Genomic DNA, 10,000 nt, shown 5'->3' on the forward strand with positions numbered 1-10,000 from the left:
GTCCATTTTTAGCGCTGATAGAAGGATGGATAAAAGGATAAAAGAGGAAAGTATTGATGGGTCAGACTGAAACTTCCCAACGACTAATGGAGGCTGTGAAATCTGTTCAGGCTGTGATGCTTTGATGCTCGTTCATGGTTCAAATCAAAGACTAAAATAATCCTGCTGACTTTAGCGATCGATGAGATGTCGGTTTGTCTCAAAGACTCTCAGGATGAGTTTATAGAAGAAGAAGAAGTTTATTCAACATGTTGGAAGTACGAACATCATCAACTCATCATCGATCCTTTTTGCACCCAGAGCTAGAAAATATGACTATTATCTCTACAGACTTGCTCTCAGCCAATCAGTGCAGCCGTTCTTGGATGTAATGCATCATGTGATTGGTCCACTGCCACAGTAGCTACGACCCGTCTGTGGCGGTGAAGTCGTGGTGAATTTGAGTTAGCGCGGTTAGCAGTTCAGCAGCTAAGATGCCTCCTAAACGCTCTTCCTTTCTTCTGTCCTTCCTTCCTTTCTCCCTTCCTTCCTTCCTTCTGTCCCTCCTACCTTCCTTCCTTGACTTAGCACGCTTAGCAGTTCAGCAGCTAAGATGCCTCCTAAATGCTCTTCCTTTCTTCTGTCCTTCCTTCCTTTCCGTCTGTCCTTCCTTCTTTCTTTCCCTCCTGCCTTCCTTCCTTCCTTTCTTCTGTCCTTCCTCCCTTCCTTCCTTCCTTCCTTCCTTCCTTCCTTACTCCATTCCTCTTTTCCTTTCTCCCTCCCTCCCTCCTTCCTCCTTCCCTCCCTCCTTCTTTCTTTACTCCCTTCCATTCCTTCCTTCCTTCCCTCCTACCTTCCTCCCTTCCTTCCTCCCTCCTTTCCTTCCTTCCTTCCCTCCTTCCTCCCTCCCTCCTGTCCTTCCTTCTTCCTCCCTTCCTCCTTACTCTTTCCCTCCCTCCTTTTTTCTTTCTCCCTTCTTTCTTTCCTTCCTTCCCTCCTACCTTCCTTCTTCCTCCCTTCCTCCCTCCTTTCCTTCCTTCTTCCTCCCTCCCTAACTTCCTAACAGGAGGGTTAAACTAACTACTTCATAGTGAGCTGAACTGAATCTGCAGCTTCATTCCTTCTTTCCTCCCTCCTTTCCTTCCTAACTTCCCTCCTTGACTTGAGGACAACAGCTTTTAACAGCAGAGCTCATCCTTGTTGTGAGTCTCAGTACTTTACGTCCTCGTTAAAGTTACAGAAAGAACAATAATCTGTTAACTCTGTCTGAAATAACAAGCCTCTCTCATCTACCCGACTCATGAGGACCGCTTGTTTATTTAAACTTATTTTGTTCTGGACTGAATTTGACAGCATGGACTCAACAGACGGACCGCTCACAGTCAGAATCAGCCGTCGGACCTTATAAACGGTGATGCGTTCAATGACTACGGATCTTTCGGTATCGGTCAATCGGTCAAGCCTTTAAATAAACTGAATGAAGTGATGCTGCTGTTTCCACCTTTAGTTAAAAGGCAGAAGTCTTAATAGTCACTCCGCATGTCGACACAGTGTTTTACTATTGGGGCTTTTCCACTATTTCTTTACTGGAAGAGTCATGAGCCGTCCCACACAAGAATCAAACCCGGCATTTTTAAATACCAACAACAGCGTTACAGCCTCAGTAAATATTATATACAGTAATAATAAACAGATGGTAATAAAAGAAGACAGGAGAACGAGACCTGCAACCGATTCCCACAATAACCATTCTGACCCGATTGTGGTGAATCATGTGACTGTTTTGGAGCCGAATGAAAAAAAGCAAAACATCAAACATGCCCACAAACTTTACTTCAAATTTAGCATTGTGTAATCAAAATAAACTAATATGTTGTGTGTTGTGTGAGTCTAGGACCTGTATTATTATATTATGTGTGTGTGTGTGTGTGTGTGTGTGTGTGTGTGTGTGTGTGTGTGTGTGTGTGGTTATGAGAAAGAAGCAAAAGCGCACAACGTTATAATTGTTGTTGGTGATGTTGATTTTTGTGACTGATTAGCTATGGTTAGCATTAGCATTCATAGTGCTAGGCTTGGAGTGTTGACATAAAAAGTGACAGAAATGATGATGACATGATGAATGGAAGAGAGAGCTGGAGGCGGAGCTTAGGAGTCATCTTGGCCAATCACAGTGAAGCCATCGTTACCTTGGTTACAGGTGTAGCTTTGGGGTTTTATTAAGAGCTGCTCTGGTGGAGGGTTAGGGTTATACTGCTGCTTTAAGTCTTGATATTGTCAGTCAGCTATAACACTTGACTTCCTTTGTTAACCTTCCTGTCGACCCCATCTGTTTTGACTGTTCCTTCCTTCCTTCCTTCCTTCCTTCCTTCCTTCCTTCCTTCCTTCCTTCCTTCCGTCTGTCCTTCCTTCGGTCTGTCCTTCCTCCCTTCCTCCCTCCTTTCCTTCTTTCCTTCCTTCCTTCTCTTTCTTTCCTCCTCCCTATCTTCCCCCTTCCTTCTTTCCTCTGTCCTTCCTTCTTCCTACCTTCCTCCCTTCCCTCTTTCCTTTCCTCCCTCCCTTCCTAATTTCCTTCCTTCTTCCTCCCTCCCTCCTTTCCTTCCTTCTTCCTCCCTTCCTCCCTCCTTTCCTCTCGCCTTTCCCTCCTTCCTCCTTCCTTCCTCTCTCCCTTCCTTCCTTCCTTCCTCTCTCCCTTCCTTTCATTCCTTCTTCCTCCCTCCCTCCCTCCCTCCCTCCCTCCTTTCCTTCCTTCTTCCTCCCTCCCTCCTTTCCTTCCTTCTTCCTCCCTCCCTCCTTTCCTTTCCTCCCTCCCTCCCTCCTTTCCTTCCTCTCTCCTTTCCTTCCTCCCTCCCTCCCTCCCTCCCTTCCTCCCTTCACTCGAGGACAACAGGAGGGTTCAAAACGTGCTCTTTGCTTTTTGAAGGCAGCGTTACTCTTCTAGTTTTGATTTACTTGAAATAAAACTATAAAATAATCTGCTCAGTCATGTTGGGAAGATGTTGGGAAGATGTCGGGAAGATGTCGGCGTGTTGGGTTCATGTTACATCTTCGATCTTCCTGCTGGAAACTTTTTGGTTTTATCTCAGATTGTTTCTTTCCTGTTCCTGTTCCTGTGTTTGTCAGCATGTTGTTACCTGTGTGTGTGTGTCAGGTGTTACTGCCACTGATGCAGGTGTGTGTGTGTGTGTGTGTGTGTGTGTGTGTGTGTGTGTGTGTGTGTGTGTGTGTGTGTGTGTGTGAGTGTAACGCTTTGCTTTCTCCGCTCTGCTTCAACCTGTTGCCCAGGTAACCCTAAGACCCCGCCCTGCCCTGCCATTGGCTCCGCTCAGCCCAATGAGCTTCCTGCTGCTTCCAGTGTCCGCAAATCCTGTAACGGTACAGACGGCGTCTCTGTGTGTCACGCACGTTTTCCGCCTGCTACTGTCTCACCTGCAGCCGATCCTCCTGTCTGCATGTGTGTGTGTGTGTGTGTGTGTGTGTGTGTGTGTGTGTGTGTGTGTGTGTGTGTGCCTGGCTTTGATATATATCGTCCTGCAGTGTGTTTTCTGTGTCTGGTGGTGAATTCAACACAGTGCTGTTTAAAAAAAATCATCAGCTGCTTCATTTTCATTCACTTTCACTTGACTTTGTGTGTGTGTGTGTGTGTGTGTGTGTGTGTGTGTGTGTGTGTGTGTGTGTGTGTGTGTGTGTGTGTGTGTGTGTGTGACCCAGATACAGGCGTTAATATTTGGCTGCTTTGTCATACCTATTGAATCATTACCAGGGTTATTATAGTTAACGAAAACTAAGACTAGCAATGAAAAAATAATTTAACCTTCCTATCGTCCTCCCTTCCTTCCTTCAGTCTGTTCTTCCTCACTCCCTCCTTCCTTCTCTATTTCTTTCTTTCCTTCCTCTGTCTTTCCTCCATTCCTTCTTTCCTTCCTCCACCCCTTTCCTTCCTTCCTCCCTTCCTTCTTTCCTCTGTCCTTCTTTCCTTACTTCCTCCCTTCCTCTTTTCTTTTCTCCCTCCCTCCCTCCCTCCTTCTTCCTTTCCTCCATCCTTCCTTCCTTCCTTCCTTCCTTCCTTTCTTTCCTCCCTTCCTTCTTTCCTTTCCTCCCTCCCTTCCTCCACCCATTTTCTTCCTTCTTTCCTCTGTCCTTCTTTCCTTACTTCCTCTTTTCCTTTCTCCCTCCCTCCTTCCCTCCCTCCTTCCTTCTTTCCTCCTTCCTTCCTTCCTTCCTTCCTTCCTTTCCTTCCTCCCTTCTTCTTCTAAAACTAAACTGAAATAAAAAAGCAAACTGAAAAACTAAATAAAAATAAAAACTAAAGAAAATTTCAAAACTATAATAACCTTGATCATTATTGAATCAGAAATGTGAAAGGGTAAACACCTACATTTAGTTGAAATGATTGTTACCAGAAGATTTATCTCAGGCTCTGCAAACATTCAGTCTAAACTAATGATTTGACATTTTTATCTAGTTATGTTGGCTTTTAAGAAATATGCTTTATCTTCTTTATATTGTGCAGAGATGCAGCAGAAATATGTCTGACTGTGCCACTATCAAAAATTCATGCTAAGATTATTGTGGAAAACTGAACAGTGAACTGTTCCCTCCTGTTGTGCTCCCGGGTCAAATTGACCCATCTGTTGTGACTCTTCCTTCCTTCCTTCCTTCCCTCCTTTCCTTCCCTCCTTCCTTCCTCCTTTCCTTCCTTCCTTCCTTCCCTCCTTCTTTCCTTCCTTCCCTTCTTCCCTCCTTTCCTTCCTTCCTCCCTTCTTCCTTCCTCTTTTCTTCCTTCCTCCATCTCCCTTTCTTCCTTTCTTCCTTTCCTTCCTTCCTTCCTTCCTTCCTCCTTTCTTCCTTCCTTCCTCCTTTCCTTCCTTCCCTTCTTCCCTACTTTCCTTCCTTCCTTCTCCTTTCCTTCCTTCCTCCCTTCTTCCTTCCTCCTTTCTTCCTTCCTCCATCTCCCTCCTTTCCTTCCTTCCTTCCTCCTTTCTTTCCTTCCTTCCTTCCTTCCCTCCTTCTTTCCTCCTTTCCTTCCTTCCCTTCTTCCCTCCTTTCCTTCCTTCCTTCCTCCTTTCCTTCCTCCCTTCTTCCTTCCTTTCTTCCTCCTTTCTTCCTTCCTCCATCTACCTTTCTTCCTTCCCTCCTTCCTCCCTCCCTCCCTCCTTTCCTTCCTTGACTCGAACACAACAGGAGGGTTAATAAATCAGGTTTTTTTGGTCCATAAAATGACAGAAAATGGCCAATGTGATGTCCTTGAATGTCAGTCTACAAACTAAAGAAATCCAGTTTACTATATAGAGGAATAAATAAACCACATTCAGATTTGAGAAGCTGGAATCTGAGAATTTTGACTTTTTTATTTTAATTTAAATGACTCAAAATAGTTGGTGATTAATTTAATAGTTGGCAAGTAATTGATTAATCAACTCTATATTGCTGTTACCTGCAAGTGAATATAAAAAAAACTCAAATAAAAGCAGGTTGTTTATAGTTTAACCCTCCTGTTGTCCTCGGGTCAAGGAAGGACAGAAGGAAGGAAGGAAAGGAGTAAGGAAGGAAGGAAGGAAGGTAGGAACGAAGGAAGGAAGGAAGGAAGGAAGGAAATGAAAGGAAAGGAGTGGGGAGGGAGGGAGGGAGGGAGGAAGGAAGGAAAGGAAAGGAAAGGAAAGGAAAGGAAAGGAAAGGAGTAGGGAGGGAGGGAGGAAAAGAGGAAGGAATTTAGGAGAGAAGGAAGGGAGGAAGGAAAGGAGGAAGGAAGCAAGGAAGGATGGAAGGAGGAGGGAGCAAAGAAAGAGGGAAGAAGGAAGGAAAGAAGGAACAGTCAAAAGAGACGGGGTCAATTCGACTAAGTCATGGTGAGAGAATCCTGTTGTGTCTCTGTGTGACTGTTAAAAAGCTTTATAGGTTTTTAATAATAAAGACAGGAAAGCTGTGATGCGTTCAGGTGCTCTCTGAAAAAATAGGACAGAGTAAATGTCAGTAATAATCTCACCTCACTACAATCCACTGTGTTAAATAAATAAATACAGGAAACCAGATGGTGAAAGCACACAGATGGTTTATTATATTTTACCTCCAGCATCTTTATTTTTTATTATTATTATTTTCTGTGGTTTGTGTTTCTGCCGTCTGCTTCGGTAGAACCAGACTCAGATGACCAGACGCTATAGTGCAGAAATCTGGAGGCGTTTGCAGACCTGCAGAGGCCCAAGAATATGTTCTTTGTGAAACTGGCAAAAGCACCTAAAGTCTTATAATATAATTCTCTTTTGACCTCATGACTTATAAATGTGCTGAGGGAATATTTGCTCCGAGCTGCCAAGAAATACTTAAAAATGCAACTCAAGGCCAAAACGCTGCTGCCATATATTTATATCCAGCAGATATAACACTGATGACTTGCACATCTCTCTCTCTCTCTCTCCCTCTCTCTCTCTCTCTCTCTCTCTCTCTCTCTCTCTCTCTCTCTCTCTCTCTCTCTCTCTCCTCTCTTCTATATAACCACCTTATATTTATTCACTTTATACAGATAATTATGTTTAAATTGCACTAATGTGGCTGTATTTGATTCATTCTGAAGTTTAACCCTCCTGTTGTCCTCGAGCCAAGGAAGGAAGAGAGGAAGAAGGAAGGAAGGGAGGAAGGAAAGGGGTGGAGGAAGGGAGGGATGAAAGGAAAGGAAAGAAGGAAGGGAGGAAGGAAAGACGGACGGAGGAAAGAAGGAAGGACGGAGGGAGGGAGGGAAAGAGGAAGGGAGGAAATGAGGAAAGAAGGACAGAGGAAAGAAGGAAGGACAGAAGGAAGGAAGGAAGGAAAGGGGTGGAGGAAGGGAGGGAGGAAAGGAAAGAGAGAAGGAAGTAAGTAAGGAAAGAAGGACAGAGGAAAGAAGGAAGGGAGGAAGGGAGGAAAGAGAGAGGAAGGAAAGAAAGAAAGAGAGAAGGAAGGAGGGAGGAAGAACAGACTGAAGGAAGGAAGGAAGGAAGGAAGGAAGGAAGGAAGGAAGGAAGGAAGGAAGGAACAGTCAAAACAGACGGGGTCAATTTGACCCGGGAGGACGACAGGAAGGTTAAAAACAGCTGCAAAGACTTTGTTGTTTATGGAGAAATTAATTAACCTTTTAGATTTAGATTAACAAAATTAATTAATTTAGAACAAAAGAAAAAATGAACTGATGAAATTAAAAAATAATAAAAAATAAAAAATGCCTAAAGTCACAATACACCGTAAAATAGAGAAGGTACTCAGACAGAAAACAGAAAAACATGAACAGTGGTGCACTTATTCTTTTTCCCTTTGTGGGTAATGAGTGTCTGGTTTGGAAATGCGGTTACACACACACACACACACACACACACACACACACACACACACACACACACACACACACACGCCTTTATCACAACAAAGGGCTGCTCCACTTCCTGTCTTCCTGGCCCAGAGCCGTGTTTAGCGATGCATACATATCATTCTCAGGAGGGAGCCCGATCTATGAAACGCCCCTCTACTCTCTGCACACACACACACACACACACACACATGCACACACACACACACACACACACACACACACACACACACACACACACACATAGACACACACATAGACACACACACAACCATACATGATACCAGACATTCACCCTGTAGCTATCTGTGAAACTTATTAGACCCCACCTACGCAAAAAGCATCAGATCGAAACACACACACACACACAGACACACACACACACACACACACACACACACACACACACACACACACACACACACACACACACACACTACATGTCCCATATTACAGATGCAGGCACTGTAGAAATCACTATCTCTTTTTTTTTTGTTTGCTCTGAACCTCTGCTGCACTTTTGCACAAAGCCAAAGAGGAATTTCACTGATATAAAAATACTTTTATTCAATTTAAATCTACAAATCTGATAATAATGTTATTTTATAATATTACAGTTCCTCTACTTGGTGGAAAGAGGAAGTAAAAATAGCCGGATATAGGATACTACATACAGGAAATATCATGTTTAGATCGTCTGTCCAGGAGCAACAGAGAAATATAAGTATTAACCCTCCTGTTATCCTTGAGTCAAGGAAGGAAGGATGGAAGGGAGGAAGAAGGAAGGAAAGAAAGAAAGAAACAGGGAAGGAAGGAAGGAAGGTAGGAGGGAGGGCTGGAGAAAGGAAAAGAGGAAGTAAGGACAGAAGGACAGAGGAAAGAGGGAAGGGGGAAGGAAGAAGGAGGGAGGGGGGAAGGGTGGACAGAAGGAAGGAAGAAAGGAAGGACGGAAGGAAGGAAGGAAGGAAGGAAGGAAGGAAGGAAGGGAGGAAGAAGGAAGGAAAAAGAAGGAAGGAAAGAAAGAGAGAAGGAGGAAGGAAGGAAGGAAGGAAGGAAGGAAGGAACAGTCAAAACACACAGGGTCAATTTGACCCGGGAGGACAACAGGGTTGAAAGTTCAGTACGGCTCATTTACTGGTCTGTTTGTTTATATATTGATCAGTGAGGCTTGTTCCTGTTAAATAAACTAACAAAATAAAATACCTGAATATGAAATTGTTAAGTTTAAATTAGATTTTTATAGCACACAGATACAAAATGCTTCACAATAAAATAAAATAAAGAAAAACACAGAAAGGAATACAATGAGCTGATAAGGCAGGAGAATATGATATATTAGTATTTTTCATTATAAAATTATCAACAGTTAAATGAAGTAAGAGAAAATGAATAAATCCTACTAGAGTCACATGTTTTATTCTCTTCATTTTACATTCTTTGTTCTTGTGAAATTGAAATTATCTTCATTTATTAGCTTTCCTGTCAGCCTGTTCACATGCACACTAATGATAATCAGATTATAACTAAATTAAGTTATCCTGATGTTAATGTTTGCATGAGCTTTACTGGTTTGATCATATTAACTCTGAAATTAGAAGCAGTGTAACCTGATAAACAGATAAATATGTAAATACTGCAGAAACCTGGACGACACAACGGGTTTCTGATTAGCTGTTAATGAAGTTTCTCAGAGTGGAAAACAATGAATGCCAAAGAAAATCCTCAAACTAGAACAGCTTTGTGGTGGTGCTTTCTGCTGCTAGCTTGGCGGCTAGCTCGGCGGCTAACTTAGCTGCTAGCTCGGCGGCTAACTCAGCTACTAGCTCGGCGGCTAACTCGGCAGCTAGCTCAGCTGCTAGCTTAGCGTTTAACCAAAATCCTTCTAAGGCCTGCCTTACAAGGACTTTGGTTAAAAGCTAACACTTATTATAATTATAATTATAATCTTATTATAATGTCTCTGGTTTAACTCGGAAGCTAACTTAGCCGATAGCTTAGCGGCTAGCTCAGCGGCTAACTCAGCTGCTAGCTCGCCGACTAACTCAGCTGCTAGCTCGCCGGTTAACTTAGCTGCTAGCTCAGCTAACTGGCTAACTGTAGTAGTATTAGTGTTAGATGTAGTAACCTGTTTTTTGCAGGCTCAGAAAATCAGGAAAAATGAGAGAGTGAGAAACAGTTTAAGGCTCTATCTCCACAACTCAGTACTGCATAGTTATCAGCCTGTTCACATGTTTTCTGTAACCATTTTCCAACATTTATAATCAATGAATTGACTTTACACAGACTTTAATCTGAATCAACCGCACTCTGTTAACTCTAATTATTACTGACGAGCCAATTAATCATCTCAATCTGCTAATTCATCTTCTTCCTCTCTCTCTGTATCATCATCATCATCATCATCCTCGTCCATGTCATGATGAAGCACAGACTGACTCTCAGTTTTTCTGCTGCTTCATTTCTGTCTTACATCACCAAGGTTAATTCATTCAGCGGCGTGCATGGCTCATCGATCCGCTGGATTATTTTCTGTGTGAGCTGGCAGTTTTGTGCTCGTCGTGTGCCGGGTGTGTTTGTTTTTGGGATATTCGGGGACGTTTATTGAACATGTGTGTGTGTGTGTGTGTGTGTGTGTGTGTGTGTGTGTGTGTGTGTGTGTGTGACTTTCACAGCAGCAGCAATGTC

At 43.2% G+C, this 10,000-nt stretch overlaps 1 pseudogene; it reads left to right on the forward strand.

The window, feature by feature from the left end:
• LOC128382116 (MAP7 domain-containing protein 2-like) overlaps positions 1-10,000 on the forward strand; it is a 39,389-nt pseudogene that overhangs the window by 9,940 nt on the left and 19,449 nt on the right.

The sequence above is a fragment of the Scomber japonicus genome, chromosome 21 (assembly GCF_027409825.1).
Source record: "Scomber japonicus isolate fScoJap1 chromosome 21, fScoJap1.pri, whole genome shotgun sequence".
Classification (NCBI taxonomy): Eukaryota; Metazoa; Chordata; class Actinopteri; order Scombriformes; family Scombridae; genus Scomber; species Scomber japonicus.